The sequence below is a fragment of the Macrobrachium nipponense genome, chromosome 3, assembly GCF_015104395.2.
Source record: "Macrobrachium nipponense isolate FS-2020 chromosome 3, ASM1510439v2, whole genome shotgun sequence".
Lineage (NCBI taxonomy): Eukaryota > Metazoa > Arthropoda > Malacostraca > Decapoda > Palaemonidae > Macrobrachium > Macrobrachium nipponense.
Window position 1 is genome coordinate 112,347,698 of NC_087202.1, and position 18,591 is coordinate 112,366,288.

Sequence of the window (18,591 nt, forward strand, 5' to 3'; positions counted from 1 at the left end):
ACGTAGAATCGTTGTTTACAAATGTACCCTTGAACGAAACCATAGATATTATTTTTAAAATAAGATTTTTATTAGCGATGACACTGTATTTCATGGTTTTAGCAAACCCCTTTTTAAACAATTTCTTGAACTTGCTGTGCAAGATTCATGTTTATTTTTTAGTCAACGACTCTATTCGCAGGTCGATGGAGTTGCTATGGGGTCGCCACTTGGGCCAATATTTGCCAACTTTTTTTATGTCCATATTTGGAAACAGAATTTTTAGATAATTGTCCTATTTCTATTAAACCAGTGTATTACAGAAGATATGTTGACGACACATTTGCACTTTTTAGATATCAATGGCAAATAGCAAAATTTTTGGAACATATTAACGTACAACATCCTAACATTAAATTCACAATGGAGATAGAAAATGAAAACAAACACATTACCATTTCTGGACATCCTTGTCACTAGAGTCAATTCAGAATTCACGACTGCAGTATATCGGAAAAAGACGTTCACGGGATTAGCCAATAACTTCTATGTTTCTTGTCAGAAAACCTTCAAACTTAATACCATATACACATTGGTCTATAGAGCTTTGAAATACTCATCCAACTGGCAAATTTTTCATAACGAAATGGAATTTTTAATAACCTTTTTTCAAAAAACTCTTATCCCTTCCCAAAGACATTGTACATAATATAATTAATAAATTAGTAGTAACTATATCCAACCACCTCCTCCGCTAATGGATGTCCCAAAGAAACTAATGTATGCATCGATTCCATATGTAACTAACTCGAAGTTTTCTCTCAGACTCACACAAATAATAGAACAAGAAATGCCTTGTCTCAAAATTAAACTTATTTCAAATAATCCTTGCAAAATTGGCTCACTTTTTTTATTTCAAAGATCGTCTGCAGGACTTTATGAGATCCAACGTTGTATATAATTCAAATGCGCAGGATGCCCTGCTACTTACGTGGGATCTACTCGAAGATTACTGCAGATGAGATATTGCAGCCATATGGGTTTCAGTTATAGAACAGGTCAAAGAATTAGTAATCCTGAATTTTCTAATATCAAGAATCATGCCGCTAAATGCAAAATAAATGTATCGAAACAGGACTTCTCATAATAGGTTACACTAAAGACCCGTCCACCTACTGACTACCTTGGAATCGTTAATTATTAAAAGACTGGTTCCCCATTGAATAACAACACCTCGGCTTCACCTCTACATCTGGCATAGTCAACGTCTTGGACCTGGCTCTTTCAAAAAATCATTCCTTGCTTTCCTTTCACCTAGTTGGTTGGTACCTCAGTGGTTCTTCTTCCTCTTTTTTAACTGTTTATATTTTTATTGCATTTTAACATGATTACTATGGTGAATCCTTATTTTTGTTTTAGTTTTTTAATATATGCAATTCTCTTTTAACAGACTGAAGATGCACAAAGTTGATGATGTGCGAAACGTTTTAAAATAATATTGGCCTTCATGTGAAGTATCAATGGACCCCTGACCTCCTGAACCTTATATATATATATATATATATATATATATATATATATATATATATATATATATATATATATATATTGTTCAAGATTTAAGCAGAACCAAGGAAAGAAACAGTCTTTTACCCAAGTTTAAGGTATCTATATGAGTTGCCCTTCGACTTTAGAGGAATCCATTCTCCTTTTTCTGTTGAAAAAGCTATCCTCTTCTCCCCATTGGTGCTTGGAATTATCCCCTACAGGGACAGTAGGAGGAGCTATCCAGGAGAAAGCTTTAAAGGCCTTGAGTCCAGGAGAGAGTCCTCAGAAGACGAGACCTCGGCGAGGTCAAACCACTGGCCCCTTACCAGACGCCGCTGCCCCCCCCCCCTCCTAGGCCTGGCTTTTCCATGCCTTGGGAAGCCCAAGTATATTTTTAAAAGTCCATAGTGTCGAGGCTTAGAGGAGAAGACAACCAGCTTCATCACTGAAGGTACTGTAAGGGAAATTCCATTTCAGCCAGGGAATTGTTCTATCTTTGTCTGTATTTCATTTCATTTTCCAAGGCGAACCTGTGCAGTGTTTCATTTCCCTTCGCCATCTGGGCTAAAATTCTGTAATTACTCCCCTGTGATACTAGTAACATTCCCCTAGTGAATTTAAGCCACGAAATAGTTTTCTGCTGTGTAAATTTCTCAGTCATTTCATTTCCCCCTGAGTGGCCTTTTGATTGAGAGAAAACAGTGAGGAAAGTTCGCCCTCGTGTGGCCCCCTTCCGTATGCCTATGCCCCTCTACTTGCAGACAAACGCTTAGTATCACTATTAACTGAATATTCCATTAACGAAAACACTTTGAAATGGATATCAATTTCAGGAACAAATCATCCATCAGTACGGAGACTACCAAATGGCCAGTTTTTGACGTAGAATCGTTGTTTACAAATGTACCATTGAACGAAACCATAGATATTATTTTAAATAAGATTTTTATAGCGATGACACTGTATTTCATGGTTTTAGCAAACCCCTTTTTAAACAATTTCTTGAACTTGCTGTGCAAGATTCCATGTTTATTTTTAATCAACGACTCTATTCGCAGGTCGATGGAGTTGCTATGGGGTCGCCACTTGGGCCAATATTTGCCAACTTTTTTATGTCATATTTGGAAACAGAATTTTTAGATAATTGTCCTATTTCTTGTAAACCAGTGTATTACAGAAGATATGTTGACGACACATTTGCACTTTTTAGATATCAATGGCAAATAGCAAAATTTTTGGAACATATTAACGTACAACATCCTAACATTAATTCACAATGGAGATAGAAAATGAAAACAAATTACCATTTCTGGACATCCTTGTCACTAGAGTCAATTCAGAATTCACGACTGCAGTATATCGGAAAAAGATGTTCACGGGATTAGCCAATAACCTCTATAGTTCTTGTCAGAAAACCTTCAAACTTAATACCATATACACATTGGTCTATAGAGCTTTGAAATACTCATCCAACTGGCAAATTTTTCATAACGAAATGGAATTTTTAATAACCTTTTTTCAAAAACTCTTATCCCAAAGACATTGTACAATAATTAATAAATTAGTAGTAACTATATCCAACCACCTCCTCCGCTAATGGATGTCCCAAAGAAACTAATGTATGCATCGATTCCATATGTAACTAACTCGAAGTTTTCTCTCAGACTCACACAAATAATAGAACAAGAAATGCCTTGTCTCAAATTAAACTTATTTCAAATAATCCTTGCAAAATTGGCTCACTTTTTTATTTCAAAGATCGTCTGCAGGACTTTATGAGATCCAACGTTGTATATAAATTCAAATGCGCAGGATGCCCTGCTACTTACGTGGGATCTACTCGAAAGATTACTGCAGATGAGATATTGCAGCCATATGGGTTTCAGTTATAGAACAGGGTCAAAGAATTAGTAATCCTGAATTTTCTAATATCAAGAATCATGCCGCTAAATGCAAAATAAATGTATCGAAACAGGACTTCTCAATAATAGGTTACACTAAAGACCCGGACCACCTGACTACCTTGGAATCGTTAATTATTAAAAGAATGGTTCCCCCATTGAATAACAACACCTCGGCTTCACCTCTACATCTGGCATAGTCAACGTCTTGGACCTGGCTCTTTCAAAATCATTCCTTGCTTTCCTTTCACCCTAGTTGGTTGGTACCTCAGTGGTTCTTCTTCCTCTTTTTTTAACTGTTTATATTTTTATTGCATTTTAACATGATTACTATTGTGAATCCTTATTTTTAGTTTTTTAATATATGCAATTCTCTTTTAACAGACTGAAGATGCACAAAGTTGATGATGTGCGAAACGTTTTAAAATAAATATTGGCCTTCATGTGAAGTATCAATGGACCTCCTGAACCTTATATATATATATATATATATATATATATATATATATATATATATATATATATATATATATATATATATATATATATATTGTTCAAGATTTAAGCAGAACCAAGGAAAGAAACAGTCTTTTACCCAAGTTTAAGGTATCTATATGAGTTGCCCCTTCGACTTTAGAGGAATCCATTCTCCTTTTTCTGTTGAAAAGCTATCCTCTTCTCCCATTGGTGCTTGGAATTATCCCCTACAGGGACAGTAGGAGGAGCTATCCAGGAGAAAGCTTTAAAGGCCTTGAGTCCAGGAGAGAGTCCTCAGGAAGACGAAGACCTCGGCCCGGGAGGTCAAACCACTGGCTCCTTACAAGACGCCGCTGCCCCCCCCCCCCCCGGCCCCCCCCCTCCTAGGCCTGGCTTTTCCATGCCTTGGGAAGCCCAAGTATATTTTTAAAAGTCCATAGTGTCGAGGCTTAGAGGAGAAGACAACCAGCTTCATCACTGAAGGTACTGTAAGGGAAATTCCATTTCAACCAGGGAATTGTTCTATCTTTGTCTGTATTTCTTTATTTCCAATTTTCCGAGGGTTGTGGCAGTGTTTCATTTCCCTTCGCCATCTGGGCTAAATTCTGTAATTACTCCCCTGTGATACTAGTAACATTCCCCTAGTGAATTTAAGCCACGAAATAGTTTCTGCTGTGTAAATTTCTCAGTCATTTCATTTCCCCCTGAGTGGCCTTTTGATTGAGAGAAAACAGTGAGGAAAGTTCGCCCTCGTGTGGCCCCCTTCCGTATGCCTATGCCCCTCTACTTGCAGACAAACGCTGTGCCTGGCTGTGGTAGAACTTGGAAATTCTTCAAAGCTTGCAATTTTGCTCCGTTGCACAAATTTTTCTAAACAGGTGGCCGAGCTGCTCCCACCACGTGTTTGGGTGGACTGAAAGAAGTTCACCTGCCCTTGTGTTCCTGGACCTCTGTAAATTTATGTAAATACAGTGCTTTTAAGAACTAGAGTCCAGCTTTTATGTAAATTCCTCCTTCTTCAGTAAAACCCATCCTAAATCTTCAATGTAAGTGTATTTTCTGGGAGGATACGAGGTGGAATTTTGAATAATGGCGACCCTAACCACAATTTCGTAATAGCTAAGCTAAAAATCACGAAAGAAACGAATCTGAATTCCTTAATATTTTTATGAGCAAGCTAAGGCAAGGTTTCCAAATTCTCCACAACAGGAATAAGGTAAATTTTATCTTATTTTGTAGTATTTGTGTAGAACTAGTTATTCTAGTTAGGGATATATAAAATCTGACTGCCTTTGTAGCGATAGAAAAGAGACCACGTTTACCCTGATAAACCCCAGATCGAGAGAGAAATGTTAATGTTATGTGCCATTGCATGAAGAACAGAGGTTAGGGAGTAAGTTTCAAAACGAAAATATCGTGAATTGCGAATCCCACGATGTAAAGGTATTTTCGTGTTATTTTTTTTTTGTGAAACAACGTGCGCTCTCTCTCTCTCTCTCTCTCTCTCTCTCTTGCTGGTGAATCTCGCATGTCTAAACAGGATAGGATCTTTAAATCCTCCGGCCACGTGGCCCGAAACCTATCCGCGATCCCGCTCTATCCATTAACATAGGATAAGATAAGTCAATAAGTCATAAAAGGAAAAACAGTGTTAGCGTGAAACATTCTTAACGTTAGGATAAGCAAAATTAAAGGTAAACGTTTTCTTTTCGTTATTCTCTGTGCAGAAAGTAATCAAATAAGGGGAAATACTTTTGCATCTCGAACAAAGGCATGTTACCCCGAGCGTAGTACCAGCACGGCCTTGAAATCAGTGGTGATTCATTCTTCCATATCATTTGTCTAGATTAGCAGTGTATTTTATAGCGTAAGAGAGGTTATCCTTGGTCTTCTGAGCAAAGCTAGGTTAAAGAGAGCTTGCGTTGGTAGCAAGGAAAGGAATATTTTTTATCAACTTCCCGTCTTCATCCTCGAGACGATATCTATTAAAAACAAACTAAAGGGAGATCCCATATCCATTTTTTTTATTATCAACTGTATTTGCCACGTTTTCACGTGAGGATTCCGTGAATGTCGTGACTGAAATTTTATTTTCCCTTTTACCGTACAAATTCATATTGGCGTCGAATTTCTGCCTTTACGACATCCCTTTGCTACCTTTTCACGTGAGGATTCCGTGAATTTCGTAACCAGGGTCTTTTCATCTATTTTACGAAACTTATTACCAAATCCATTACCGGCGTTGAGTTCTCCACCCAACTGTAAATTACAGAAATTCTACGGCGTGAGTTTTCCACTGTGCTACGCACCAGTAGTTACTGTGTTTGCAGGGACTTACGGTCATCTTGCCAAGTCTGCGTCGAGCATTTCTGCATACCTCTGGTGACATTTGCTGATTTTGCAACTGCTTTCCACCCTATTATTCTCAGGCTAGTCTACTAGCATTTTACGGCTGAGGAGATGGCCAGTAACGCAGCACTGGAGGAGGCTAAGGCCTTCACAGAAGCCGGACAAGCCCTGTGGCTGGAGGGCGCAAAGCTGATCAATTGGGTAAATGATATGCTGAAGGAAGCTGCCCAAGAGAGAGCAACCGAACGGGAGAAGGAGAGGGAAGCACAAGAAAGAAGAGAAGCAGCTGAAAGAGTATTCCAAGCGGCTGAAAGAGAAGCACAAGAAAGAAGAGAAGCGGCTGAAAAAGAATTTCAAGCTGCTGAAAGGGAGAAAGAAAGGGCACATGAACTGGCTATGGCAGTCCAGAGTGCCACCCTGGCACCCCCGAGTCCCACGCCTCCTGCGCCCTCTCACCTCCATAGCATGGGCGGCCTCATTAGGGCTTGGGACGATAATGAACCTGACACCTGGCTCGATCATGTCGAGCAGGTGTTCGGGAACTTCAATCCAACCCCTCAGGAAGTGGCCCTCCTCCTTGGCAAGCATCTCGCTGGCAAAGGGCGGACTGCATTCGAGGCCCTTTCCCTGAATGAGTGACACGATCTCTCCCTCGTGCGAGAGGCAATCCTTGGGGCTTACGAATTGACCCCAGACCGGTGGAGGCAAAAATGGAGGACTATGCCCAAGGAGGCTAACCAGACGTGGACAGAGTGGGCAGCCAAGAAGACACCGGCACTCCGTAGGTGGACGAAGGCCTCCAACGCAACATCTGTTGGGGAGGTCTTAGAACTCATCCAGTTAGAGGACTTTCTTGCCTATGCCCCCCCTGATCTTGCCACCCACTTGGTGGACAAGGCTCCCAAGACTTTTGGAGTGCTGTAAATGGGCAGATGCCTATGACACCCACCATCCAGTGCAAATTCCTTAAAAAAGAAAATACGTCCTGCTCTCCCCCTCACTCCTGCTGCCACCTCTTATCCTACCCAGCGTGCCAATAACCTTCCTCGGAAATCTGTGTGTGGGCATTGCAACAAACCAGGTCACACCCGGAGCAGTGCCTATCAAAAGTAGATCCTCCTCAGCAAGCTGCTGCCGCTCCTCCAAATGGACTACCCAATCATAATAACAAAAACCACGGCCATTGGAACAGAAACAACAGGCCCAGGCCTGATTTTAGCAAAAGTTTCTGTGACACCTGCAGAGTGCATGGGCACACTGCTATCTGGGTGGGATGCCCCAAGAAAGCTCCTGTTTCTGCCATTGCTATGGCCGTGACGAATCCATCCACTCTAGGTCCTCCTGCTCAGGGCCCCATATTTGTTGCACCTCCAAGAGGTCGTTATCTGGCCCACCAGGTCCGAGCTTTCGACAACACTGGTGCGCAAGTCTGCATCATCTGAGAGGATAAAATTCCTTACGGAGCTGAGGTTGATAGGCACCAGTTCATAATGATAGAGCCTCAACCACGTCATGATGTTCTTACCCACTGTCCGGTTGAGAGTCGTGTGACCTCACCGTTCTAAGATATGCACCATGGCAGTAGCAACCTACATACCAGGAGGTTATGATGTCCTGCTAGGGCAAGATTTTAGGTCTTCTCCGACCTTTGTACTGTTTCAGGGCCCTCGCCCTCACATAGCTCCAGACCCATTCCATGGCCCTCCAAGAACTACCTCTGCACAGCCAGTGCCACTTGAAGGTGCCCAGCAGTGCCAGGCTCCGTTCCTCATGGATGTTGAGACACGTTCAAGTCCTTCCACTAAGCCAGGAACGGCCTCAGTGCCAGTGCCAAGGCAAGACTCGAGTCTCCCTCCCGGAGCTCTAAGTCCTGGTCGCTTTCCCCCCGCTGGCTTGGCCCCACTATCCATGGCAGCAGTCGAGGAAGAGCCAATTCCAATAGGAATCCCCAGAGTTGGTCCTCCCAATGGGTAAGCCCATCCCGAATACCATTACCTCATCCAACCCCCTCCGTCAGCAGCTAACCGGTCCTGGAGTAATGACTCTGCCGAATCCTATTTGGCCGAAGAACTCAGGGAGCCGAGCCATGCAGCATTAGGCACAGGGACGAGTGCCAAGGCCCCAGTTGTCGCAGCAGCTGGAGCCAGTGCCCCTGTGGAATCTTCAAAGGGCTTGAATCATTCAAGGCCCCCAATGGCATTGTAAAACCAACCTTGGAGAGGTCGAAGGAAGAAGGGAAAAGGGCGTCGAGATTTTCCGAAACCTTTCGAGAGCCAATAGTCTCTCCGCACTAGTGCCTGGCACAGTGCCACCCTCTTATAGAAAATTCTGACCCTCTGCATCCAGAGGAGAGTGCCAGATTCTGCTACTTCTACTTTCTTCTGACCCTTTTGTAACTTTCTTTTTTTTGTACTGTCTAAATCTTCTCTTCCTTGGTTTCCTTTCCTTTTCTCTACTGCCTTTAGGCATTTATTGTATATTGTATGCCCTATTGCCACAATTGGCATAGTGCCTTATTCTAGGCACTTAAAATTCCATTTGACCTGGGGAAATTTTAGCCAGCAAACATTGCTATAACTTTAGGGATATTTTTGAAGTCTGGCTTGTTTGTACATTGTTTGATTTGATTTCTGATTTAGTGTTATTCCCTAGTCTTTATATTTTGTGAAACTGCCATTGTCTCTGGTGAAATTTACATTTTTTGTGTCATCTTATTTAATCTCCACGAAGAATTACTTCATTAATTCCATATTTGTTAGTTTGCACTAATGTTTACTAGGATGTAACTAATACTGTTAGGCGCCTTCTTGTTACGAGACAAAGTTACTTAACGAAATTGTAGGGCCATTAACGCACCTGAACGCGTTATATCGCTTCATCAGGGTAAATTGATAATATGTGTTGCCTTAAACAATTAAGCTAGCAGTATTATATATGATATAATTTACCCTTTAGTTTAAGTTTTATCTAATCATTATTTGCTATTCATTGTTATTCTTAGTGTGACGTTATATTTTAAGAGTATTCTTTATTGGAATAAAGCAAGTTGTTAGTCTTTAGACACGTCACACTATTTTTTATCTAATGATTAATCCTCTGCCTGTCGAGTAAACATTCAGGAATATTATCATCAGCAGAGTTTGAATATTGCTTAAATTATAAATCCACCCAAGGGAGAATGGAAGGCTCAGTAATTTATATTTGCCATTGGTCCTTGTTTCTGGCTTGTCTTGTCCATTCCAACACGTCTAGGGTTGAAATGTCCTCTAGAATGGGGAGGTGTTCAAGATTTTAAGCCAGAACCAAGGAAAGTTAAGATCTATAACAAGATTCATCCATCCTTTTCTATATGCAAGTTGCCACTTTGAACTGAAAGCATCCATTCTCTAGAAAGCTATCTCTGCTCCCATTGGCTGTCGAAATTTACCCCCCACAGGGCGTGGGTGGAACTTACCAGGAGAAAGTTTTAAAAGGGGCAGGGACCAGCGGCTCGCCCTCAGAAGGACCTTAGAGTTCGGAGCGCTCAAAAGCTCCCTACCTCGCCCTGCAGACACCACTTCACCCTTTTCTGCTCCCCCTGCCTCCTCTAGGGAAGTCCCAAGTATTTTTATATGTCCATAGATCACAGAAATATCAGCAGATAAGAAGACTACTAAGCCCAGGATTTCCAGGTGCTGTGAGAGTAAATTCCAGTTTAGCCAGGGAATTGTTTTGTCCTTTGTCTGTATTTCATTTCCATTTTTCCAAGGTGACTTCCCCACCCCTTTGTTTAGTTTCTCTTTCCCCCCATCGTGGTTCAAAGCTGTGATTACTCCCCTTGTGATACTGGTAAACATCCCTTAGTAAATTCAAGCAATGGAATAGTTCTTTCTGTGTAAATTCCCAGTAATTTTCATCCCCCCTGAGTGGCCTGTAAACTTTTGATTGAAAGAAAGTAGTGTGTAACACTCGCCCATGTGTGGCCCCCCCATCCCCCCCACCTCCCCCCCCCCCCGCCCTCCTTTATGCCAGATATCATCTCTTTGCAGACAAACACCGTGCCTGATTGTCGTAGAACTTAGGAACCCTTGGAATAAGCCTTGCATTTTCAATAACCCCTTTGAGCAAATTCTGAACGCCATGTCTGGTTGCCCCCAGCCACGTGTTTCCAGTGGATCGACAATCAACCACCTAATTAGTTCCTGGACCTATGTAAATTAATGTAAATACAGTGCATTTAATACTAAAGTCCAGCTTTTATGTTACATACATATATATAATATATATATATATATATATATAGATATATATATATATTACACATACATATATATAGACTACATACCTACATACATATATATATATATATATATATATATATATATATATATCTATATACTATATATATATACACACATATACTATATATATATATATACATACATATATATATATATATATGTATATATATATATATATATATATATCTATATATATAATATATATATATATATATATATATACATACTATATATATATATATATATAATATATATATATACATACATAAACACAGAAAGAAAAAAAAAATTAAAATCACTAAATTACGATCGATCATTAGAATGAAGAAGTGTTACACAAAGGTTACATTGTATATATAATAAAAACAAAGTAATGTACAAGCGTAAAAAAGGGAAAGTAAGCAATATTAAAAAATAAATAAATAAATAAATATATAACTAAATACCTGCATCATGAAGGCATACAAACATACACACTAAAAATTTAAAAACACAGCATCTCCGTGGACCTCTCGTTGTTACTGAGGGAAGGTTTCAACTTTAAAAGTGTAGAGACTTTCTACTATTGCCAGCTCCATGGGGGCCACTCGACTAGAGAGAATGGAAAATGAATCTAAACCTAAGAGGGTGATCACTATTTTCTGCGTGATCCCGTATGGCACTGAATGGTGGTTTTGCTAAAGCCTGTTTGTCCTAACTATCTTCCCAAGTGTTCAAAAACCATCGTACACGTGCTTGGCGCTTTGTTTTCCCCACGTAAATTGCATTACAGCAATTGCACTCGTATTTATATACAACATGAGACTGTAGTTCTGGGGGTACGATATCTTTGTACTTGAACAAACCACCAATAGTATACTTAGGCTTGAACACTACCCTAACATTAACTTGAGGATAAAATTCTCTTAAAAGTTTTAGTAGTCTATTTTTAACAGAAAAACTCTTATTACCATAGAAAAACATGGTAAAATACAGTACTGCTTTATTGGCTTTTAAAATGGAAACTTTCGGGAACAATAACTTTTTCTAGCTGTTTTACACATACGTATCTATGAAAGCATTATTAAAACCGTTTTTTTGAAGCATTTCTTTTATAAACTGAAATTCTGATGAAGACTAAAATAATTTGAACAAATGTTAAAGGCACGGGTCACAAGTGTACAAACTAAATTGCGTTTATAAACTATTGGGATGAATGAAGATGGTGTAGCAATGGGAAACCCTCTCGGTCCTACTTTGGCCAATGCCTTTTTATCTCATCACGAAGTTGTTTGGTTAGATAATTGTCCCAGTTCTTTTAAACCACTGTTCTACCGACGTTATGTAGATGATACATTTTTAATTTTTAGATCTGAAGAACATGTACCCTTGTTTCTTGATTATTTTAACTCAAAACACCAAAATATTGAATTTACTTCAGAAGTAGAGAACAATAATACTTTAGCTTTCCTTGACGTGCTCATAAGTAAACACAGCGATAACACTTTTTCAACATCAGTTTACAGGAAACCAACATTTACAGGACTCACAACTAAATTCTCTTCATTCATCCCAATAGTTTATAAACGCAATTTAGTTTGTACACTTGTGACCCGTTGCCTTTAACATTTGTTCAAATTATTTTAGTCTTCATTCAGAATTTCAGTTTATATAAAGAAATGCTTCAAAAAAACGGTTTTAATAATGCTTTCATAGATACGTATGTTGGTAAACAGCTAGAAAAGTTATTGTTCCCGAAAGTTTCCATTTTAAAAGCCAATAAAGCAGTACTGTATTTTACCATGTTTTTCTATGGTAATAAGAGTTTTTCTGTTAAAAATAGACTACTAAAACTTTTTAAGAGAATTTTATCCTCAAGTTAATGTTAGGGTAGTGTTCAAGCCTAAGTATACTATTGGTGGTTTGTTCAAGTACAAAGATATCGTACCCCCAGAACTACAGTCTCATGTTGTATATAAATACGAGTGCAATTGCTGTAATGCAATTTACGTGGGGAAAACAAAGCGCCAAGCACGTGTACGATGGTTTGAACACTTGGAAGATCAGTTAGGACAAACAGGCTTTTAGCAAAACCACCATTCAGTGCCATACGGGATCACGCAGAAAATAGTGATCACCCTCTTAGGTTAGATTCATTTTCCATTCTCTCTAGTCGAGTGGCCCCCATGGAGCTGGCAATAGTAGAAAGTCTCTACACTTTAAAGTTGAAACCTTCCCTCAGTAACAACGAGAGGTCCACGGAGATGCTGTGTTTTTAAATTTTTAGTGTGTATGTTTGTATGCCTTCATGATGCAGGTATTTAGTTATATATTTATTTATTTATTTATTTTTTAATATTGCTTACTTTCCCTTTCTTATGCTTGTACATTACTTTGTTTTTATTATATATACATACATATATATATATATATATATATATATATATATATATATATATATATATATATATATATATATATATATATATATATATATATATATATTATATATATACAGGCGGTCCCCGGGTTACGACGGGGGTTCCGTTCTTGAGACACGTCGTAAGCCGGAACATCATCAAAAATCCTAAGAAAACCTTACTTTTAATGTTTTGGTTGCATTGAAAACTATGTAAACTGCATTCTTATGGCATGTTTCATAAAAATAACCTTCAAATATTGATTATTTTGCATTTTCGGTGTCATATTTCATCTCCCAGATGAGCGCTGTAGGCATCGTAACCCTGGAACATGCGTCGTAACCCTAGAACATGTATCGTAACGCTGGAAATAACGTCTATTGACAAGCGTCGTAACCTCGGAACGTCGTAAGCGACACCGTCGTAACCCGGGGACTGCCTGTATATTGTTCAAGATTTAAGCAGAACCAAGGAAAGAAACAGTCTTATATCCAAGTTTAAGAGTTGCCCCTTCAACTTTGGAGGAATCCATTCTCCTTTTTCTTTTGAAAAGCTATCCTCTTCTCCCATTGGTTGTTGGAATATCCCCAACAGGCAGTGGGAGGAGCTATCCAGGAGAAAGCTTGAAAAGGCCTTGAATCCAGGAGAGAAGCTTCATAAGACGACGAGGCCTCGGCGAGGTCAAACCACTGGCCCCTTACCAGACGCCGCTGCCCCCCCCCCAACCCTCCTGGGCCCGGCTCTCCATGCTTTGGGAAGCCCAAGTATATTTTTAAAAGTCCATAGTGTCGAAACTTAGAGAAGAAGACAACCAGCATCATCACTAACGATACTGTAAGGGAAACTCCATTTCAACCAGGGAATTGTTTTATCTTTGTCTGTATTTCATTTCATTTTCCAAGGCGACTTGTGCAGTGTTTCATTTCCCCTTCGCCATCTGGGCTAAATTCTGTAATTACTCCCCTGTGATACTAGTAACATTCCCCTAGTGAATTTAAGCCACGAAATAGTTTCTGCTGTGTAAATTTCCCAGTCATTTCATTTCCCCCTGAGTGGCCTTTTGATTGAGAGAAAACAGTGAATAAAGTTTGCCCACGTGTGCCCCTGCCTTATGCCTATGCCCCCTCTACTTGCAGACAAACGCTGTGCCTGGCTTTGGTAGAACTTGGAAGTCCTTCGAACCTTGCAATTTTGCTCCGTTGCACAATTTTCCTAAACTAGGAAACAGGTGGGGGTTATTTTTCTCCAACTCTACTGAGGACTAATCCTCAATGGTTTGTCTGTCACTACAGGACAAGGAATAAATGGCACACCACCAACTTCACTCCCCAACAGAACATGTACACCTTCCACAGCCAGTGAGTCCTTTACAGCAAAATCAACATTCCCTGTCACCAATTCACATGACAGGTGTAAGCGGCATTTAGGAGTTACTTCCTCTCCTCCTATACCCTTCAAAATAACTGAATCTCCTGTAAGACTCTTCTCCAACTGAGGGTGAGAACCACGTACTACCACACTATGGTTACTTCCTGTATCACATAATATCTTGACTGGTACCTGCATACTTCCTTCTTGAGTTGACAGCATACCCTCATAGATATATGGCTTAAAAGCCTCCACACTGCTAAGCCTCTCACTGCTTGAGGTAACATTTCCACTGGTTGCTAAACATTCAGCTTGTTTAGTTTCATTCTTCTCTGGAGTCTGATTCTTTCCCACACTGCTCTCCATAGTTTGTTTCACCTGGTCACTTTTCACAACTTGACCAACTGGTTTTGACTGCTGTCGATTCCAGTAACACTCTTGACTGTAGTGTCCTACTCTTCCACACTTGAAACAGACAACATTAGGTTTCTGTAACTGTCTTGAAAAACTGGATGAGGATTTCACATTAGCTTGCTGAGTTGTATTACCTTGTGTACTCTTGGTAGTATCACTTGTAGGTTTCCCATTAAATTTGTTCCTGTTATTTGGATAAGACTTAAAACCCGGGCATTGTTGACTCTGGTACTTGACATTGTAATTACGTTTACTACTGATTATATTGTAATCTTCACTCAGTGTAGCAGCTTTGTCAAGTTTCTTCACCTCTCTCTCTCTTAAATAGGCTCTTATATGTTCAGGAATTCCCTTAAGATACTGTTCAAGAACAAGTAACTCTTCTAACTCATCAAAAGTTTTAACTTTAGCAGCTTCTACCCAACGTTTGAAAACACCTTCTCACCGTTTTGTAACGCATAATCTAACGAATGTTTCCCTTCTCATCTTTTCTTATATTTCTGAATCTTTCATTGTAGTACTCTGGGGTCATCTGGTAAACTTGTAGCACACTGTGTTTAAGTACCTTGTAGTCTTTACACTGATCAGCTGTTAAGGCTAGATAAGCACTTCTCCCTTTACCAATCAAGACACTTTGTAGCAAAAATGACCATTTATCCTCTGGCCATCCCATACCTGAAGCCACTTTCTCAAAGTGATCAAAAAACTCATCTGGAGCTTCTTCAGTAAACTTAGGGATTAACTTCTTTACTCTCACTACATCAAATACAGGGTCTTGATTACCTTGGTTAGGGTTAGATGGTGTTACAGGTAATGTGGATCTAGCTTTTATTAATTCCATTTCCCTTTCATGTCTTGCGATTTCTCTTTCCTCTTTTATCCTTTCTCTTTCCTCTTCTGCTGCGTTTTCTTCTTCTCTTTCTCTTTTTTCTTGTTTTTCCCTGTCTATTCTTTCTCTTTCAGCTTGCATTCTCTCTCTTTCAGCATGCATTTTTAGTTTAATCAAATTCTCTTCTGCTTCAATGCGTCTAAGCTCTAACTCTGCATCACTTTTATCTTTCTTTTCAGCTTGTTTATTTATGAGATCAGGACGTGCTACGTTCAACAACTCTTGAGCCAATTCTTACTCATCTTCATCAGTTATTCTACCAGAGTTTATCAATGATTCCATAGTAATATATCTTATTTGTGCCTTTACCATACTAGTAGACACATAACCACCACATGCCACTGCTAAAGCGCTCCACTGTGCCATAGTCAGAGTGGTTTCAGATAAAACTTGGATGGAAGGGGCTGCTAAAAATTCCTGAACCTTGAACTGAGCCATTTTCCTCGTAAGTTATCAACTTACAATTCAACACAATAAATCCAAAACAAAAACTATATGGTCACTCTCCTAACAAAATATATCCCTAACACCACCAGCATATTCTAGAGTGATAATGAAATCTGCTTTCCCGGGTCTCTGGGCACCATTAATACAATGTTACGAAGTGCCAAGTATCTGGTTACCATTCATCAATTATTACCTCAGCAAAAGCCAGACACCTGAACCCTCATAACAGGTACTAAACGGCTGAATACTCTAAAGGCAACAGTGCTCCCTTAACAACTTACCAGTATTGCAGAAAATCAGACTAAGTTCATCAAAACAGGTGTGAGGTAATCTTGTAAGTAATTAAATTAATCAAAGGGCATCACTCCATCAACAACTTTAAAAGCCTAAGTATTTCCCTGATTTTAGAAGTCTAAGTACTTCCCTGGTTCTAAGTCACTTCAAGTAAATTTAAGGAAAGCAAATCAATTACCACTCTATGTTTCTACCTAACATAAATATAATCAAATGCAAATATACTGGTTAGAAATAAAATACTTATAAAAATTTTAAATAAAAGAATTTATCATTAAATTCAAAATTTATAAGTAAAATTCACAATATCAGGGAAAATTACTGTTACTTGAAAACAAAGTCAAGTTTAATTAATTCTTTAATCAAATTAAGTAAAATTAAATCAAAATGAATTTATCACAAAATTCAAGAAAATTAATTCAATCAAAATTCAAAAGTTTTAGGCAATAATTGAAAATTTGAAATTAATTCACAAGTGCTAAACAATAATAACACTGGAAAAGAATTCTAAGTAAATGCAAATTAACTCACAAGTGTTAAATTTAATTAAATGTGCAATGATTAAGCAATGAAAATAACTAAGTCAATTAAATTTTGAATGCAAATGAAAATATAAAATAAAAAGGCACACTTCAATAAGAAAATGAACAAGTGCACAAACAATGGAACAAACACAAAACACAAAAATTCGCAATGTGTAAAAGTGCAAATCTTTTTCACTCAAAACATTGTAACCGTCAGTTTTTACCAAACCTTCGTAACGATCTGTTATTAGTTATTAGTTAACCACTGTTCCTATCAGTTATTAGTTTCTTACCAAACCATCATAACCATTAGATATTAGTTAACCACTGTTCCTATCAGTTGTTAGTTAACCACAATTCCTATCCATTATTAGTTGCAACTAATAAAAATATAACACACTTTACCTTGGTATACCAACTTTCTTTCTTGCTGCAGCTTGTATCACACTTTCACAAAAACCAGGCCCTGTTACGAAACAATGTTTATTCAGATTCCACAAAAAACACTAAATAACACTAAATAAACTCTAAGAAATATCAAATCCAAAATTCTCAAGTTACGAGTGACCAGTTTACGTTATGTTAATATAATCTCAAGGATGTCACGGGAGAGAGAGAGAGAGAGGGATGTCTGAACGCCTCGCGGTTCTAAGATATAATTAATCTCTCTTCCTTACGGAAGCTGGACTGAGGAGATGACACAAAACTTTTTGAGACAATAATGCTTCTAGAAGCTTCAAAATCTTACACAATCTTACTCACAAGATGTGTAATCTGCACGTTGCTTTGATCAAAGACAAATGCGTATAAGACGATTCTGTTAAAAAAGAGACACGTACTCTACTCGATCGACACGAAGCAGAAAGCTTATCACGCATGATGACAGATTCTCAAAACATAAATGAAGATTTGAACTCGCTTATCAAACGTGCTGACAGATTAGGAAAGCAAACAGATCTCGCAGACCTCTAATCTCACAGTGTTGACATAATAGGGAAACAATCCTAGTTTTGAATGGACAAAGAAAATCTCTCTCTTTTTACATTCTACGTTATATATATATTCTTTTACAATATGTTATGCGAAATCTGAACACACATTTAAAACATCCTATTCTCTAAGCTATCTAGGAATCTGAAAAAAACAAAAAATGTTGCACAATTCTACATAACAATTCAAAGAGGGGAAATATGCATTTTGACAGTAGTAACATATAATAGTAATATATATATATATATATATATATATATATATATATTTATATATATACATATATATGTATATATATATATATATATATATATATTGTAACGGCTCGTTTTACCGTCACCAAAATACCTTATTCAAAACAATTTTCTCTTTAAGTATCCATATACCAACTGATACGAAGTCCACAATAAGGTGGAATCATACCACAAACTCAATTTTCAAAGTGCAAGGATGAATTCAAGGGAGGAGTAAACAAACACAATGAAAAACCATAAATTTAATACATAAAGAACCAGACAGAAAATACACCTGAACCTCTTTGAGTACAGGAAATAAATGAATTACAATCACACTTAATAACAATTCAACACACGTATACAAAATTAAGATAGCATAACCAAAACACACACCTCAAACCAAAATAAGGGGGCCCAGAAAGGAGGAGGAAATCAAAAAGAAAGAATATCCTGACGATTACAGGCTAATACCAAGCTTGTCACCAAAAATCTTCAT